We start from the raw sequence: 20838 nt of genomic DNA, 5'->3' as shown, positions 1-20838 counted from the left end.
AGAATTTCGATACGTTCCAAGTTCAAAATTCGTTCGCGCCAAACGATGAAACACGAGCGGGCGTTCGTAAGCCGAACTTGGTGTTCGGCTGCGACAGCCTCAGCTACCGGAGTGTGTACGAAAGAGATCCTTTTAGCGAAATTAGTCAGAGTTCCCGAAAAACGCGGCCAACGACCCCTCCGGGCAACACCTAAGTATTTTAGTGTCTAAAAAAAATTGCTGTGTTTACATAACACTCCGAATTTTTTAAATAAACTCCACGTCGAAGGGCTCACAACGCGCACAGACAAAAATTTCGTCGGTTGCGCTCGTGTGTGTGCCTCACACACTGACACCACATAAAAATGCCCAATCGGTACATGTCGCACCACTACAATGAAGGGACGACGTAAGTCGCATACAAGTGCATAATTCGGCCGAGATGCAAAAAAAAATATTTGGCAATGCGGCCCCTACGCGCCCGCCAGTCGCCCGCCCGCCTGGGTTAGGTTAGGTTAGATTTTTTGGCTCAAAACGCTCGATGGCGATTTTTTGAAAATAATTTTTGTGTCTACATCACTAGGAAAAGGCGTTCTTCCTGCAACTTATAGCGCGCCAGTACGTCGCGATTTTTTGAATAAAGAACTCGGAACGCGTTCCCTCGCGCGACTTGGAATCTTATTTGAATTTGATAGTTCGCTTTTGATAGACAAATAGATTTATTAGTTTGTTCGTTGAGCGTTTTGATCTAAAATATTGCCGGGCGGCCGGGCGCAGTGTTCATTTTGGATTTTATTTTGCAGACGTCACCGATTATGACTTAATATTTAAATAATAAAAACCAAGATTTTTCACCGTTTGTAAAGAGACTAGTGCTTAAAGTGTCGTGTTGTGTTTTATTTTACTACAATTTAGTATTTCTATATTTTTATTGGACTTTTGTGTTTTTCCGTTTTTATTTTTTGGTAAGTACATTTTTTATTTTTTCCCGATTATATTTTATTTTTAGATTTTTAGTATTTTATTTTGACACCGGTTTTGATTATAATTTTTGTGTTATACGTCAATTCCTATTCTGTGAAACTTTTGAAAATTACATTTTTGATTTCACGAAACAAAGATTATTAAAATAAAAACACACAAAGGATTACTCGCTGTCCCATTCGGCGCCACGAACACAGAACTGGAACTTTTGAACTTACAAAAACACTATGCAACTTTGTAAAGCGTATATTTTATATATTTCTAATAAATCGGGAATGTTCCCTAGACAAAGTGACAAGGACACGTCGTGTTGTGACGTCAGCAGTACTAGGCACTGGCGAGAAAGTCGGCCATCTTGATTCTGTGTTCTTTTTTTGAAGCCTACGAAGTGCGCGGGCGCGGGCCCGCCATGTTACTTTATGTTCAAATTTCGAATTTTACAGTAATGTTATTCCTCTTTTTTAAGTTAAATTATGTTCCAATTTTACTAACGACAAGGAAACATGTTTTGCGTTTAAATTATAACATTTTCGTGCAATAAATGATTATTGAATGCGAGTTAGGCCTATTTGATAGGGATTGTGAACGTCGTTTATTTATGCGATTTCTGTGATGTATGTTAAACGGATAAAATTGGAGATGAGAATAAGTATCAATTTTATTTTCCACTGTGAAAATTCAATGTAAAAACTAAAAATTAAATAAATAAATTTAATTAAAGTAAAAGTTCAGCACGTGCGGGAGAGCAACGAAAAGCTTTAGATTTGTATGTTACCTATTAAAAGTCTATATTTAATTTATTAAAAAAAAAGAAATTACTTTGTACCTAATTATTCAAATATATCTTTATAAAACTAGACATTTAGAAAACTACAAAGCAAAAGAAAACCTTTTTCACCATTTAAACTCATTTTAACCACCTACAAAAACGGTAGATAATTTTTTCTATACATTAACACCGACTACATTTATTAGCAAACGTATCTACATACATAATAAAGACAATAATCTCATCCCTGTATGAGACCTAGATTCCCAAGGAACGCTAGAACCAGTCCCCACATCTTCCGTATGAGGTCCAGTTTGCGAACCAGTAACTGGTTTTACCATTTCATTCAATTCCAACGATTTACTAGGAAACATTATTATCGCGTTTTTATGACGATGCCAGTCATATTTTTATTTAGATTATATTTTATTTTATATTGTAATTATTTGTTAAAGTAGGATAGAGTTAATGTGAGATTGAGTTTTTTATTAAAATACTCATATGTATTTAATAAAATTAATATAGTACGTTTTACAATTTAATACACAACGTTATTTGCTGGAATATTTCTAAAATAAATTATCAAAAATCCAATAATTGTTTTATAAAAATTGTATCTTTGGCGCCTTCAGTTAATTATAAGTATCTTAATACTTTATTTATAATAATAAATCAAGTATATTACTATATACGAAATGATAATTTTCTAATGAAATCATAATTTTCTATTGAAATAATTTAATTTAAAGCTTTTATATCTTCTCAAAACTGCCAGATTGAGAGAAATCTACACATCATAGACATACCATAACCCCAACGACAACAAAACATTATATCCCAAATTGGCAAGGAAAGCAAAAACCAAACTCCTAGCATAAACAGCCTTGAGTTCCTGCTGACGCCTCAATTGAGACGTGCGCCGGCGCAGTTCCGAAGGCCATTTGAAGATGGCTGCCTCTTCTACATTTAAAGTACTGCAGTAGTCGACACGAGTACCGCCGAGTCATTTAACTTTTGATTTTCAAATGACATTTGCTTGTTTTGCCTGCCTAAAAACTATTCAGTTATGTATCCATGTGTGCGTGTTTTATCCCTGTATGTGTGTGTCATACATGTGTGCGTGTGTGTAACGCTTGTCTATTTTGTATCTATGTCTATGAGGCAAAGACTTTGCAAAGTCAAAAGTGATGTTCATTTTTTGTTGCATTTTAATCTTATGACTTAATCGTTGCTGTGGGTTGGGCCACGTGGTGCAATGGTCTAGGTTCAAAGTCGAATAGAATAATGGTAAAAATTTTAGTAGCATATACTGCATAATTTGTGCAGCGGTATTTCACTAGAAAAACTAGGTACAGTAAGGTTTTATTCTGTCTATTTCTGTATGGAATAATGGTTGTCATAGCACTATGACGTTTATACTAATTCTAAAGCTCCCTAATTGATAAATAGCAACCTATACACAGTCTGCGCATGAGTTGAAAAACAGACGTGTAGTAGTATAAATTACACTCTATTTATATTTTGTTGTGTTTGTAGCTGAATGAACAAAACATATTGTTTTGAACAACAACAGTTTTTAATGTTTATTGGTAAATCTCCAAATATTTACTTGTGGTCATCGTTTTCATTTATTTATTCGTTATTCTTGTAAACTTGGGTTTTCCTGTCCTTCTAATTTGAAGGATTTCTCAAAGGCTTTCATTAATTTCTTGTTCCAAAACCAATCGCTACAGAGTGGGGTAAATAACCATCAAATGGCTCTGAATACGGCAGTTAGTGTTATTTCACTTAAAACCACTAAGTGGTAATGGATCATGAAAGAGAAGACTGGTGATCATGGACTGGAAGACGGGGGCAGTCCTCCGCTACCAGCAAAGTCGCGGGGAGTCAATGGATGCAAGCGGCGAGTTGTCGTTCGTTTTGGAGGAGCAAGGGGAAGGTCTTTGTTCAGAAGTGGACGTCTTTTGGCTGCTGATGATGAAGCTCTCTCATTCTTTCATAGAAATATATAATCCACAATTTTCTAAAAAAAACAAATCGTAGGTGTCATTCTGTAGTGTCAGTCGTAAGTCGTCCTGTAAAACACTTAAATGATGTTTATTGCAAAAAGGATATCAAATGAGACATGGAATTAATAATACAGCTAACAAAAAGTCCATTTAACCCATTTATAGGATAAACAGGTACAATGTTACAATATGCAAAAACCTACCTTAAAATACATTTAAATATCTTTAAACGATAACTTAAATAAAGTTATAAACTATGCATAAAGGGCCAACATCCTAACATATTCAATGCCCTTCACACAAGCCTCAAAGGCTTAATGACGCCTATTCACGTGCGATTAGTCGCGCGACGTCTTTTGTTAGTGCGACCGGTCTAAGAAATACGATAAAAACGCTGTTTTAAGGCGATTTGCCGATTCATAGTAGCGAATTAATCAATAAATGTAATACATTATGTATTGAAAAATTATATCACGTGAGAAAAAACTCAAATGATGACATTAGATTGCCAAATTCAGTGAGTGATTCAATAAATGCGACAAAATGGTAGCAACTTTTAGTCGCACAGTTTATACTCCATCTTAGTTTTAAGTACAGAAAAAATAAACTAACAAATAATATAGGAAACAAAAGTCAGTCTCATAAAAGGAGACCCAAGAGTCTACTTGTTGAACCGACCAATTTACTTCAACCTTAGCCTCCATGTAAAAGGTAAGACCACATGTGTCAAGTTACACTGGACGCAAAACTTAAGTACTGTTTTCCATCTATGACAATAACCGATATACGTTGACCTTTACTGAAGAACAAATTACAAGGTAACGCGTCTCAAGATGAATTGGGCGTGTTGCTTTTGTGTGTGTGTGTCGTCAATGACATTATGTGGCTACCAATTTGTTTTGAGCTTCTGTGTGAAAGAAAATGACTTGAATTGGAGGTCAAGGTATTTTGCTACCTTGATTTGTATTAATGTTTTTCTACTGGGTAACACCGTGTGTAAACAAGATAGGTTTTTTAGATATAGTTTTAATTCCTATAGCATTTTTCATTAAGTAAAACCAATTAATGAAGAACTCTCTTAGTAAATTGGAATACACGCCATTTAGTTCTAGTGTTTTCTTTTTAAGACATTAACTTATTGAAGTGCAACATGAGTCAGAATTTACATAAAATAAGCATATTTTTTATACTTTTCCAGACCGAATTTAGTTCCTAGAAAAAGGTCTAGCCCATGACCTTAGTTTATCTGATGTCTGCTTGTAAATTACGAGACGAAACTATTCAATTGTATTTTTCTCACCGTCAAACTTCGGTTGTACTCGGGCGCCCGATGATTCCCGAAGTCAACGTTCGGGTAACTCCGTGGTGGCGAACACCGCCGAAGTCAATTGATTCGTTTATAGTTTGACATGGTACTTTAGTTTATTATTGTTTATTGTCGAAGGTATGTTAAATGGAAAGGTTTCTAAGAATTATATAGTGTTTTGATTATCTCATGACAGTTGATAATTATATATCTACCAGTACTTTTAAACACTGAATTTGGTATAAAAAGAACAAGATTTCAAATTCTATATTACTAGAATAAGAAGTTTCTCGATTTCTTTGACATCTAAACAGGGTTACTGCGTGTGAAGTTGTTTAAAATAATGATTAAGCAATTGAGGAGAACAATTGAATAAAAATATATGTGATAGATGCATTCATCCAACTAACGTTTAAAAACAATTTTTCCATCAAATTTTTACAAAGATATCTACGTATTACTAAATTCAGAACACAACGAAACGTAAAAAATGTGCATACGCATAAAATCCGCCATTTTGTTAGTATGTGCACGTTTTCTCGGAAATGAGTGAGCCGAATGTGGTTAGACTTTCACTGGTACCATTCTTTGTACATTCCCAGTGCTGTTAGAACGGTTCTCTAACAGTTTCATACGTAAATTACGGTTTTCATAATATATTCTAAGTATTTAAGTCTACCTGCCTATGTAGGCAGCATGTGTGCTGATTTTGAGTCATTATTTCAGTATGCAAAATATTCAAAATGTTAAAACCATTAATACTATCATCCAGCCATCAACACTAAAACTTCCCGTTACTGTAATTATAAAAAAAATACTTAAAAATCACAAACAACATGAAAGACAGAAGAAAAAAAATATTTATTCAGCACCGGCCACGATGCACCAAAAAATACACACAAGTAAAAAAATAAATAAATACAGTACAAACATGAATACAACAAAAATATAAAAAAACGTCTTTAAACCTGAAAAAAGGTATTATTTCCTGAAAAAAATCCTTTTTAAAGTACTTAGTACTGGAGTTATAAAACTATATAAATTACCACACAATAGCACATAACGCGATTACTCGATGACGTCATCATTATTTATAATTGGTCCGTTTGTGAATATATTCTACAAAGTACTCATGAAAATAAATTACAGCTGCCTACTACTAGTGCGGCTGAAGGTTACAGTATTTACCTGAAGTTATGTGAACGCACGGGTAATTATATGCGTTTCACATTATTATTGGGTATTAGAGAAGATAATAAAATCATACTAATATTATAAATCGGTTGGCGCGGTGGCTGGGCTACCGGCTGTCGCGTAACGTGTAGCGGGTTCGATTCCCGCACGGAGCAACTCCTTGTGTGATCCACAAATTGTTGTTTCGAGTCTGGTAAAATAAAGTGAAAATCTGTCCATCCCTTCGCGGATTATGCTATGCTTTATATTAAAAAGTTAATCTGGTATCACGAAACAAATATGAAAATCGGGTAATAAAGCGTTTAATCATATTCGTATAGTTTTGTTGTTATTTTATAAAAAAATCACCGAAACTTAATACACCAAAAATATATTTATAGACCGTTAATAATAAAACAACATACTACCTAGCCCTGCCTACTTCAACAAAAAAACAAGGCCCTACTCATATAGGCCCAAAGATAATTTAATATTTTAAACTACATACTTAAAAAGTACAAAATAAAACTTTGGATCTAAGAACGGGTCGTTTCTCGTAGAAGTTTCCGTAATCAAAGACTGTTTTCATGGCCGTCCGGTGCGAGTGCGTGTGCGCACCTTGAAGTGCTTACTTTACTATACTTTACTTTTTGCATTCGTACCGTGGATAGACTATGCATTGCGGAAATGGCTTGCATTTTTAGACAAGTGGCGCCTTATAATTATCTCTTCGCTTCGATAATGCGTTTTAAGGTTACAAAGAATTGAATAAATGAAAACTTTTCTTATTTTTCGAAAGGGTAGATTAAGATACTATAAATGCTATCCTTTCGTTTTACTAGCTTTTGTATTGTAAGGTACATTTTTATACTTAAGCTTATCTTATACTTTTTTACATATTATTATTATAATTATAAAGCTGCAGAATTTGGTTGTTTATTTGAATGCACTAATCTCCGGAACTACTAGTCCGATTTGTATAATTAATTTGTGTGTTGGATAGTTTATTTATTAAGGATAGTTATAGGCTCAAAACATAACGCCATGATTAATAGCAGTCGAGCAGAGCCAGAAATCGCTAATAGTCAATAAGCACAAGTCTAAATTCAGTACAATTACTGATAGAATCAAAAAGGAAAGTCTATAATTAAATGTTTTAAAATACTGGATTAAATTAATACAGATTCTTTAATAAGTATTTGATGATAATACAATTATGACGACATTGAGCTTAACGACAACATTAGATTCACAAAAATCAACCTTAAAACTAAAGTATTAAGATAGTTTTCCCTGTACACCATTAGTCTTAGTCTATATTAGTTTTACACAAATCCGTCTGATACGTTTACCAATAACAGGGATGAATATACATTAACAAAGCTGTAACAAAAGGAAGATGTTTGTACCAAGGTTGTCTCGCTGAGTAACTACCGGCTGCGCCCGCGCAGCTTTTGTATCACCATGCAGATTGCACTGAGGGAAATATATGGGCTTTTAATTTGAAGTTAGGATTTTAGTATAGAAATAGTGTTTGTATCTAACATTTATCCATCTAACATTATTAGAAGATGTACTATTTTTTTCTGGGAACTAAATTACTACTTAACTATATACACTAGAGTAGTTTTTGAGTCAGTAGAATTTTCCACCTTAGGAATATGTAGAGTCATTATTTATTTGATAAAATCTCTGAATTAGCCTGCATTATGGTAACGAAGCTACACTTTGAACGATTTCCTAGTTTCACTGACGAATTGACTAATAAAATATTTATTGACATTTCAAAAATACTTATTTACGGTTTAATTGGAATAAATTATTTAACTTTTACTTAACCCACGAGTGATAAGATGAAAGAAAAGAATTTTAAAATAAACATCAACTCGAATAAACCTCTTTAAAACTACATACATTTAAACTCTCTTCAACGACATAATAATAATATTAAAAAACAATAATCGTATTACTAAAACTTATTCATAACATAAAAGCTATTACTCTGCCCACCCGCCTGCGCATACGCAGCCGTAGTGAAACATTTGCAACAAAACCAACATGTCGGCATCAAGGTTGTCTGTGTGAGTAAGCCGGCTGCGCGTGCACAACTTTTCCTTAACACTTTGTACTGTTCGCCATTTTTACTTAGACAAGGGTTTATCTGTGGAATTATGTTATTATTGTAGTGTGATGAAGGCATTTTGAGTTTAACAGTTTTGAAAATTTGCGATTAAAGGTGGACCTAACAAAGTAATACTAGACCTAACAAAATTTAGTTTGGGCACTATAAACCACATTAATAAATTGTACACCTAGCAACAAAATAGTCTGTGCAATAAGTCATTCAAAAACAATAAAAATAGTTCCCTATATACATATGTACTAGTAAATTTTACAATTACTCAATCAGTTTATTTTTCTTTAATTATAAGTTAGATCATTCATTTAAATCTCCCGAGAAACAAGACATTAACTATTCTTATCAACGGCCTATAAGTGGCCACTGCTGACCAAAGCCTCTTCTCACACGGAGAAGGTTTGAGCATTAATCACCACGCTTGCTCAATGCGGTTTGGCGATTTCAAACTTATAATTAGAAATTATAAGCTCAAGTTTCCTCACGATGTTTTCCTTCACCGTTAGACAGTGTTGTCTAAATAATCTTATACAATAATGATATCCAATCAAAATATACGACATAAATAAATAACATTATTCTTTCTTTATCTCGAAAAAAAGGTGTTTTGGAATAAAAATCATCAGTTATTAAGCTATTAGTCGACCTCAGACCTTCCGTGCTTAAAATGTACTTGATGTACCTATAAATAACATGCAAGGATATTGCAGGGAGGGGGGGAAGCGCATCAGACGAGGGGAAGGGGGACGATTCGAAAGTTGCACAAACATATCACCTTGACCCTGATATACGCGCTAGGGCTTGCCTCCTGACTTTAGCTGCTTTTCGACACATATTTTTTGTAATGTCGGTTAAAGGTGATGTTGCAATTGATTGGATAAAATGTATAAAAATAGAATGTAGTAAAAACAACGTATTGGTACGAACCAATACTTGTTTCGAAATGACGTTTTACATTTTACACACACGTTCATTTATTTTGTTCAATTATATTAAACGATGTAAAGTATCAACAACTAGTACCAACAAATTCTAAATGTGAATTCCCACATAATTGTGATATCCCACAGCAATAAACCACATATATAACAATATCAAACCACAAAAAACCCTATTCATGTTGACAAAAACCACAAAACAATTACTGACAATTAGGAAACCACATGTCACCCTTATATACCAACTGAGTAATGTCTCTGCCTACCCCCTAACGCGAACACGTCATCGCAAAGGAACGGCCCCTTAGATTACAGGGGAAACTACTTTATGAAGGAAATGAAAACGGAATCCAGTTTAGTTTGTGTTTAGTAAGTTATTGCAGGAATAAAGTTACGCAGTCTACCATTTGGTTAAATTGAAAAAATAACTTAGGCAGTTATTTTGAAGCAAAACAAAGTCAAAGTCAAAAGCATTTATTTTAATTAAACCACTATCAGGTACTTTTGAAACGTAAAAACATAAATAGTCTGTTAATCTTTCTGTCAGTGAGAGAGGTGCTCGTTCCTAAATTTAGTTTGAGGGAAATTAAACTCATATCGAATTAGGAGTCTAAACATTCAAAGTAAAAAAGAGTTATTCTTACCCTAATGTTACTTAACTCATTGTAAAATATAGAAAAGACTAACACAGTCATGAAAAGGTAGCTGTGTAGGGTAGGCACTCTATTAAAGGTTAATTTCCCGCTAATCATATCAGTCTCCTATAATGGCTTGCCTATTTTCTTCCGCCAGACGTAGAAGAAAATGTTTGTCTAAAAAAATACAATATTCTTTAATCTTATAACATATCTTTGTACAAGAGATGGTGAAACTAAGTATTTGCTTGTAAAATTAAGCACCAACTTGTATCCAGTTTTCAAATTATTTTATTAAAAAGGAGGTTCTCAGTTTGACCTGTATGTATGTAAGTTTAATTGAACCGATTTTTATGCAGTTTTCTGCATAGTATTTTTCAGACTTAGGAGAAAGCTTTAGGGATATTAAGTGACTTAAAAAAATAGAGGCGATAAAGAAAATTTAACATAGAAAAAATAAGTTTTATATTAGCACTCTGTTATGCAGCGTATTTAATATATTTCTCAATGAGCTATATTTTATCCATAGGGACAGTCAGAGTCTATCATTTTAAAAAGAACGTAACACTAACGTCAGTACCATTTCAAAAGCACATCTATTACAAATACAGGCTGAACAGAGTCGGCCACACGTGTCGGACCAACGTCACGAATGTCCTGCTCGTCTAGTCACACGTGGCGCGGGCGACATGTGGCGTGTGCGTGGTACATGCGTGCACGTGCTTACGTCACGATTACGCACGATAGTAAATGGTACAGTCGAGAATGAGGACTTGGGACATTTTTCATATTATAGTTTTAAGTTATTTTATGGTGAAGGGAGGGAAGTAAATAGGTATGGATAGTTGTTTTGTATATAATATTATAGAAAGAAATAGTAGATAAAAGATTAAATAACCAATAGAAATATGTGAGCGTATGTATGTCGTTAAAACTTTCATAACCACAACAAATACTATTTATTTCAATTAATTACTTAAGGGTATTCACTAACAGTAACACAGAAACCTTTGAAATACGAATATAATTTAAAAACATAGCACTACTAAACACCACGACAAAAAACTAAAAAAAAAATCTAACATTGTAAGCTTTGCTACGCCTCGTAGCCTAGATCGTAGATCTGCTACGGCGTAGCTCCATAGTTTTCGTAGCATAGACCGCGTCTACGAGCTACGAGCCCATTCAATCTCACTGCCTCGTATTTCAAAAATATGAATGTGTTTTGTGTTCGTGTGTGTATATGTATATGTATGTGGGGGTATGTTCGTGTATTTTTTCAATATTGTAATAGAATTTGTACGTCAGTGTTTAAATATAGCCAGTTTACGTAACACGGATTAAAGTGTTGGCCCATCAGCGTTTTTCATTTTTTATTTTGTGTTTTGCATTTATTTTTGATCGTTTCATTGTAAGGGACAGTTTGATTTGGTATTCGGAATTTTTGTTACGGATTTGTTTATGAGTGGGTGTAACTCTTGCTTATTTAATTTGATTGAAAGAATAGCTATTGGTGATTCTATATTTGGATTATTTTAGGGCACACGTTTATGTTAAAGAATATTGGTTTTTAATATATAATAGAGTTCCAAAAAGTTCAATTATGTCTAAAGCCGTTATATATATTTCGTTGTAGTTTTCAAAAGATATTACAAAACCAATCAAAATGTCGTAACTTGGAATTATTTAGAAAGTATGGCTGCCCAGTGCCCTGCAGCGACACCGACGCGACGTTACTAAACAACCGATGATAGTGTGCGATGCATTGTAATCAGTTATGTTATATAAGTATTGGAAACTAAGTTTGAATAAGTTTTTCGAGTGAATACTTACATAGCTGCTTAGCTATAAGTAGCAAAATATTAACTAATTTTGACATCAACATTTTGTAATTTATGTAGATCTTTATCTAGGACAAAAGTGTATTACGTTTCTATATTTTATTTCAAGTTGAATATATAAAAAAAACATATCCGAACTTATAAATACCCTAGATTCCCTATACAATTACTTTTATAAAAATAGCTCCAAAAACACGATTTTAAATAAAGAAACTCTTATTAACAAAACCACAAATCTTCAAACATGACTCAAGCCCTAAAATCATTTGAAATAATTCAATGCCAACTCCTGCACCTATCTGCAATCTGCAACATTAGCAGCAGCATACAATTGATATGCTAATCACTACATGGAAGACTCAAATTGCTGGAGCACCCACCGTGACGCCCGTCTGCTGTCACTGTCTGCCCTTCCTAGGTCGTGAAGATATGCCTTTGTGTTCAGATGTAATAAGGATTACAGTGAGATTGTTAATCAATAATCTACTTTGTGTATATGTTTTTTGAGTTTAAAATTCAATCTTTTGAATCATGTTTTTGATGTCACACCAGAAAAGGTACGTTTTCATAAAAAGGATAAGTTAAAAAGACATTTTTGAACACTATGAGCATATAAATACTGAACGAATTAAAAAACGTGTGACGATTGAAAAATCACTACAATTAAGTATAGTGTTTATTTAACTTTATAATAAAGTACAAATAAATAAGCAAATAAAATATAGTTATATAGAAAATTCAATGTTTTTCTAAGAAAATATGTAAAGTTTTCAACAAATAATAAGTAATCCCACGAGTTTCGTATTACTATAACTTTGTCTCTAACTAAAAGTTCCCGTGGCCGAGTAAAATCTCTTCTCAGAACCGACTACACGAACGTTCACTAACGTAATTCGTTTATACCGCTCGTTTCCTAGAACCAACAGAATTTAAAAGCCTCATCTATCGGACATAAGAACTCCATTTTTACTTAAATATAATTTTATAACGAACTTGCAATGAAATCTCGTTACCGGCTCCCTAATTATGCCGAAATAATACGTGGAAACGCGCCATTGTTGACGAAAAAAAAATGTTTTTGTCAAAAATGGACGCCATTATGCGATTCCCGCGCAATGATGGCAAGATGGCGGGCCTATTTAGATCGAGCCTTCTATTGGCGCGCTATTTAAAAATGGAATGCACTGTCCTTGGCTGGCGAGGTTCGTTGACCTTCCGATGCATTTTGGCGGTTTCTCTGCACACACAAAACGTTCTAAGTCTGAATGCTACTATCAATCGAAACTGAACTCTATTTTTGTATAGCCAAAGTATTATTTAGGTTGCTTATTGTTAATACAATGTAGGAGTTGAACGTTTTTGTGAATTCAAATGAATTTAAACCCTTTACCATTGAATTAAGGATGGAATTCTAATGTGCTGTAATGAATTATCTCTTTATTATTATTTGATTCAAATTACACTTTATTTAATCGCGATAAGGTTGAGAATGGGTTGTTAATGTAAACTGACGGATGGAGCGCTTTTAAGGTGACGCTAGGCACGGACGGTTGTATTTAAATTTTGTAAAATGATAATTAAAATAACTGCCAAAGTTTTTTTGACAGGGAGGAATATTAATTGTAGGTAAATGAACCATTGTTTTTAAAAATCTATAGAGTGTGTGTTTTTGTCCAGTTGTGTGTAACAAACTGTCATCGTTTTGTTTACAATACTATAGTTTTCTATAGCTGTTTAATAGTTATTATTAGCTGTTTTTAAGTTCCATAGCAGTTTAAATAGCATACTACGTCCTTCTTTCTTTACCTTTCTAGTGTATTGCATTTTTAATCTATAGCAGTCAATTAAAAAAAGTAACTGCCCACACACAGTATCAGCCCATTAATAGAAACAAACCTCAATATAATAAAATTATATCACATTTTTCCTTCAAATACTTGAACGAAAATAGACATTAATTTCAATTTTCATAACCACAAAAAGAAAATACTAGGAAAAAAATCTTTCAGATTTCTCCTATCCCTTTATAGTTATAAAAGAAGATTTGGTCCACGACCTAGCCAACACAATCGATGCTGGTCTCCTATCCTTGGAATGTCGAACCGACCAGTATGGCCGAGCATCGCATCTTTTTTGTATTCCGTCTGCAGACTTAGGAAATTGTATTGTGTTTAGAGGTTATATGTATGTATGTAGGATGTGTAGGTTATATTGTAGGGTATTGAGTGGTCTGTGGATTGGCTAGTGACTGTTTTGAGACATTTTAGGGTATTTTTCGAAGTTTTGGTAGGTATTTAAGATGTTACAGTTACGTTTAGAGATTTCGAAAGTTTTCTTCGCAGATGTTGTTTCTATAAAATTAATTTTCTTTTAAATGTCAAATTTAAAAGTCCTTTCGTTTATATATGTTTATTACTTGTCTTCTTTATTACTTCTTGCGGCTACAAACTACAGTAAATGTTTGTTGTTTCTCCCTGCCATATTTTTTTTTCTTTATTTGTAAGACTTTCCATTTACAAGGACAAACTTTACCTTTAGTATTAGAATAAAATATTATAAATCGTATACAATACTAGATCCAGAATAAAGCTAATTAATCATTGAACCAAGACTAACCAAGTTATTTACGTCAACGTAAAATATTTGTCTACATTACCAACGCATACGTAGCTTCGTGACGTGTATCTAACGTATATAATAATATGTAGTATACAATATATGTATATACATGTAGATGGTAACGTTACGATTGTGTAGGCGTTGAAGAAACGTTACGAAAATAAACCGAGTAGTGCTACTGAAATTACTCACTGTAGCTCTGTGGAGCAACGACACACTAGTGCGGGGAAATGGATAGCTCGAGTGATGGGGACGTGTGGTCATTGTGTAAATAAAAACTATCGATATACGTGTAACGATGGCTTTTTAGTCTTGATTTTAGAGTTGAGAACTTATTTAGCTCGCAACCGCTACTGATCTTGGGTAAAAATAAAAAAATCCCGTGTAATGTGGAATATTACAGAGGTTTACAATTTCAGGAAATTCAGGAAAGGTATTTTCTAAGAAGGATCAATACATAAAATCTTGAGTAACTTTTTCCATGAAAACTGTTCTTGAATGAAGTATATTCATGTAAACAGTACTTGAACGTAGCGCATTGGAAAAAAAAATACATAAGTAACAGACTACTGAATTTAAAATCAGACATATTTTTATAGTACAAAGAACTACATTATTTAAATATGTTAACAAAATGATGTTAATACAGTACTTTGAAAAGCACGTAAAGGTTTTTTTAATATCATGAGTTTCGGTCTACTATTAACATTTACCAAAATTATCAATAAAGCAGATGTTCACGCTAACGCTAATCAATTTCCCCTAGTCTATTCTTCCGGTCGCTTGTCTCTAATTTCATAAGAAATCAACCTCAAGACTAAGTTTCTACTAACAATGAAACCAGAACACATTTTAAAGAATATTTTTCACGACACTCGCTTCCAAAACCCTAAGCATAATTAACATGTCATCAACATTGTCGACACAAACATATAAGTATGCAACATAGTTAGGAGTTCAGGAAACAATTGTTTTTTCATGCTAACCCTTGCATTCTTCCACTGATCAGTATGCAGCCGATGTCGATCGCTAATACAACGGGCAACGGATTTGAATATCATTTGGACGTCCACTCGCCATGTTTAAAGGTTATGGGCTTATACTGGATAGCTATGGGTAGACTTGTAGTGATGGGGAATGGACTTTCTTGAGTAGAGATATAGGTATCGATTGTTGTGATATTTGATTTTGTAGTGCTTTTTGCGTTTGTAAATATAAAATATTGAAAACGTATTTTAACCACAGATTTATATAAACAGAATGTTATGTTATGTTTGTCTCAGTAAAGGCGGTCTAAAAAAGTTTTGAAGTGAAAATGTTAATAACATTTTATTTAACATTTTTAACACAATAGTAAACAAAGGAAGTAAAGACCTGCATAATTTGTGATTATTATTGATTTTTAATTAATGTGTGTAATGAAAGTAGGTGTTTATACATTTTAATAATTTAAGTAACAAAGCTATTGTTGAAGTAATTATTGGAACACTGAACTTATAAAAACTTATTTAGTAAATACAAAAATTAAGGTACTTGGACGATTAATTAGGTAGGTAAGTAATGAATATTTACGCATTTTTTGTCAATATTTAATTTATTATAAATACCAGTAGTTACAAAGACGGATTATACCTACCTTGGTATTACTCATACAAGGTTCTCCAATAAGACAGTGTGTCATATTTTTCTTAAAACTTTAGACATTATTTCCACTCCAACAGTCATTCTTTCTTCAACTTCCTACAACAAAAAGACGACGAAGAAAAAATATCGATACTTTTCCATTCAAACATCGACAACATACGTCGGGCTTTGCCCATCACTACTATTTCTAATTTCACGGTCGCCGCGTCTATGTGAGCGTGTGCTTGTGTGTGTGACCTTGCTGCGCGCTGCGTTTCGGCGGTCATTCACCCCGGTGCATGCAACCCTTGACTTTGTGCACATATACATAGGTGCCTACATATGTATGTTGCTATATGTGTGCGTAGATATAGTTTTGTATGTAGAATAGTGATGTGTAGCCGGTTCTACCGGATTGTGATGTGTGTTCTTGAGACAGGGGGAGAGAATCTTTTTGGCTGAAGGTTTGTTAGTCCTACGTTCGATTTTTAGGAGGTTAGACTAAAGTAGTACCGGTTTTTTTTAGTAACAATAGACATTCTTCAAATTGATAATCCAATTACTTGTTAAATAGGATTTGTAACATAACTCTCTAATTTTAAGGAATACTTCTATTTAATCATATGTAGAGAAGAATTGACATGAAGAAATGTTATTGTCATAAGTTTTACATAATAAGAACAACTTTGGGATTTTACTACGTTAATAGGTAATTGAAAAATTAGAAAGTTAATCGAATCAAATCCACGATATAATGAGCAGTAGCCAGTTGTAAAGTGCATTATGCACTCAAAGTCATCTAAGCTTTACCCTTTAATCATTCCAAAATCGAACCCAGGACCTTAGCTAATTCACCAGATATCCTTGAAACCTTAAATCCAAGGAGATATTTATAAAGTACACGGGCGTATTATGACATAAACCCATCCACTATAGTGTTGACAATAACCTGAGTAATAAATATCGATCGTCGATTGTTCACGGCGCTGCGCCGGCGCACCGACGCTTACGAATTGATTTTTATTAACTTCGTCAGTTCATACTTATGTAAATGTATGTTTGTATGTCCCTGTTTCTGATGCAAGATTGTAAGATGTCTTTATTTTGACGGTTTATTAACTTAGATAATTTTGGAAATTGTAGAAAATAAATTGGTGATTTTCGACTCTCATGTTAGTCTATTTATCATTATTGTTGTAATTTCTTCCTGGACTAGATGTTTTTTTAAATTTTTATTTACTTATTTAGAAACTTACAAGGTATTCCGTCCGTTCCTTCGCAACTTGATTCTAATTTACACGGTAACCAACGAATACACTAATTCAGTCTCTGCCAAGATTGGAGATACTAAATGAAGTAGTAACGAATTATTGAACCCAGAATTGTCCAGAATTGTTTTACATCAATAAACCATAATAAAAAAGAACATACATACATATAATCCTTATTTTAAAGTACATAGATACTAATATGCAATTATACATAAAAATACAAGGCACTTACACTAAAATTTGCGCAACTCAGAAGCCAGTAAACCATAAATAAATCATATCAAACACAAACTAACCAACCATCCATCTTTAACAAAAGATCAAATCATAGACAACAACTTCGCATACGTCAAAAAAGCGAGGGAAAAAATAACCTATTTTGTTGAGGAAAATATACCAAAGAGGTTGTAAGCTGCTTACCATAGAGTATAGAGGAAAACTGTTAGTATAATATTGTTATCTCAAAGTGAACGTAAATACATGATTGTGGTCTTTTGATGTCGAGGGAAGCTGTTCCAAGTTGAGGGGAACCGATATTGTGTATCTTGTTTGTATTAAGTGGAATACTGACTTCCTTGTACTATGATTTCATTAACTATTTGGCTGGTAAACAAGTGGATGTTTAGTTTAGGTGGGAGATTGTAAGATATAGAATTGGGAGGTTCTGTTTTTGTATTTTCTAGCCTATAGTGCGTTAAGATATTGCCCGTAACTTCTCGTCTCTTTAACTATCTGTAGACATTAGCATTTTTGCATATAATGACTGTTAAAATATAGTAGTAATCCTAATTAGGCAAACGAGATAGTGGTCAAACGTCCACCTATTTATTACATGTAAGAAAATCATCCACCTTCGTATTCTAGTTAATTACTAACTAAAAACTACTGCTATTAAATCGTAAAACTAATAAAATCCAAACTCATAAACGTTCACCTAAAACATTCAAATTAATTCATATCACAACCAAAACTTAATTGGCCCACGTTAACTATTAGAAATTCCTTAATCGCGTAACCCCATTCAGGAGTTAACTGACGCATTAAACCGAGTTTAACACTCACGTTAACCGACGTAAATAACTAATAAACCCCATCCCTAATTAAAACTAAACCCAAATTCAAGAACGACTCCATTTAATCGCGTCCAACCGCTGTATGTCTACAACTCGTCTAGCCACATGTCCAACTTACGAAGACACTCGGAAACTTATTCAGGTGCAGCACAGACGACTGGAGTGTGGTATAGAAAGGGGGGTGAGGGAGACCAAGCTATATTGGACGTCCCGTGTAGTGTGTCCTGACCTACTAGCGATAGTAAGCCGTCTCTAGGTCAAGGAAGGATAGACACACACATCCACACCACATGTTAGTGTGAGTGCACCTCACATGTGTGCAACATAGAATCGTGTTCCGTGTAAATTTTGCGGAATCGAATCGAGATTTAGTTTGAATCGAATATTGATATAATCGCTCGGATTGTGCATTCGTATTTTTTAATCTGTGCCTTTGTTTTGCTTTTTTACGGTTGTTAGTTTGTTTTTTAGTTAGTTTTACGTTCGATTTATGAAATGTTATTTCGCATAGGTGTTGAAAAATATTGGATTAATTGGTTTAGTACCAGCGAAACGGTTTCGGATGAATATCTCTAATTGAGTTTTGCGTTTGGAAATAAAATCACATTTTTGTTTGTAAACAAACTTATGCATGGATTTTAAAACTCATAAAATAAACGTTATTACTAAACTATATTTGTATACGATGCTTAAGTTGTTACTACTATAATAATTTAACAGCTTTTGAAAAAGTATTATAGAGTCACACCCAAAGTGTTCAATCTCAACGTTGTATTTTTTATTTTATTATTAAATTAACTAACGCCTAATCTTTTTTAAATAAATATACCAATGTTAGCTACTTTCACACATCATCATCAAGTATTGCCATCATTTCAATAAAACCAACTGCCTCTTTCTATAAAAATTATTCATAATCTCACTTATAAATTAATTTATATCTCACTTCACAAGACATATTTTTATTGAAATTAATTATCATATCCGTACGTGAATAAATTATATGAGAAATAGCTTTGTGACACGCATATCAGTTACCTCTGCATAAAAATAAAACAAGAAAAAAACTATTTTCTTTTTCTTTTATAAAAAGTAAAATAACATGGCTCGTGCTTACCATAAATAGTTCTTTTTTAAATCTTGGACGCCAAGGATACTTTTTTAATTAATCTTTTGATTTGAATTCGAATTTTGACAGTTCTAAATACAAAATTGTAAGTTATGGCGCGAAATATAAGTAATCAAGCTACATGTAGGAATTTAAATTATTGGCATTTTTCAAATATGAACAAACTAAAATATGAATTACTTATTTCTAATTTTATTACATTTAAACTATGGAAGTTCTAACCTCAATCTATTGCCCCATCTTCAAAAAACGAACGAAACTCCATAGAGATACCTATAACTAGATGCGACCGGTTCAATCCAGTTTTTTCGACCCTCTGCCCTTCGAGTCTAGCCCGACAGTTCTTGAAGAGCCCTTGCTTTTTATAAAACTACCGTCCAGTTTAATGAGACCTCTGATGTCTTAAGTACTTACCTTGGATTAATTCTACATTGGTCGGAGGCAGGGGGGTGAAGGGTGTCTAGTTAGGCTGGTATGGTTAAAGTAAGTGTATACTTTGTATGGTTGGGTTTGCCCTTGCGTCGAGTGGATGTCTAATTCTGTTGCTAAGCTACAAAATGGGGTAGGCAGGAATGTTTGTTAGTTGTACTTTCATTTTGATGATTTGAAATATTTTAATTTTGAAGATAGAATGTTATTTGAAATTGTTATTAAAATGGTAAATAGGTGAAATAGGGAAAGACTTATACATTTAGAAGGCAATTTGGAAGATGACATTTTTGTTTATGAAGTATGAGGAGATGAATAAAACAAATAATAAAATATTTGTACAAACTAGGAAGACAGGCTACAAGAAGAAAAGGTTATTAAATCTTTGATGATTCGAATTGCACTGCATTTCTACATATAAGGAGCTGGTGTCTGTGATAGGCTTGGAATGCCCAAATTAGACCTTACAAGGTCTTCACGTAATGGTACATTATGGGACGGGTGCATATTAAAATCATAAGTATCATGAATTTGTTGCAGACCATACAGTAATATGTAAATTCTGTGTCTTTCGTCTTCCTTAATCAAAAGACATCCAAATGCCATAGATCCTAATACCTGATCATGTCTTTTGTTACTTGTCAGGACTTCATGAAAGTCATTAAATTAATTTCATAATATTAAAACCTCAGAATTGAAGTCATATCGAATGCGCTTAATACCTCCAAAGTACCAACACATTCCAATTTGCATATCTCATTACGAAACCTGTCATACACAACTCACGTAATACACAACACAATACACAACACATAAGTACACAAATACCCAATTCAAAAAACGAATCACAATATAAAAGTACCTTCATTTGAAATTTTCTGTTTAAAAAACGTTCACTAATTATTGAACGTGCCTCGCCTATG

At 33.4% G+C, this 20838-nt stretch overlaps 1 protein-coding gene across 10 annotated transcripts in view; it reads left to right on the top strand.

Annotated features, from left to right (window-relative positions):
- The first annotated feature begins 385 nt into the window (after positions 1-385).
- LOC118269059 (broad-complex core protein isoforms 1/2/3/4/5) overlaps positions 386-20838 on the top strand; it is a 122297-nt gene continuing 101844 nt past the window's right edge. For 3 of the 10 annotated variants that reach the window (XM_050704315.1, XM_050704300.1, XM_050704317.1), the window contains exon 1: positions 536-944. The gene's annotated coding sequence lies outside the window, so the exon portion shown is untranslated. Of the gene's footprint in view, positions 494-535; positions 945-20838 lie in introns of those variants that run through there. The other 7 variants (XR_007707114.1, XR_007707115.1, XM_035583955.2 and 4 more) reach the window with 6 other exon arrangements.

This window comes from Spodoptera frugiperda, chromosome 2 (genome assembly GCF_023101765.2).
Source record: "Spodoptera frugiperda isolate SF20-4 chromosome 2, AGI-APGP_CSIRO_Sfru_2.0, whole genome shotgun sequence".
NCBI lineage: Eukaryota > Metazoa > Arthropoda > Insecta > Lepidoptera > Noctuidae > Spodoptera > Spodoptera frugiperda.
The sequence above is the reverse complement of the archived record's forward strand: the minus strand, read 5'-3'. Positions and strand labels throughout refer to the sequence as shown.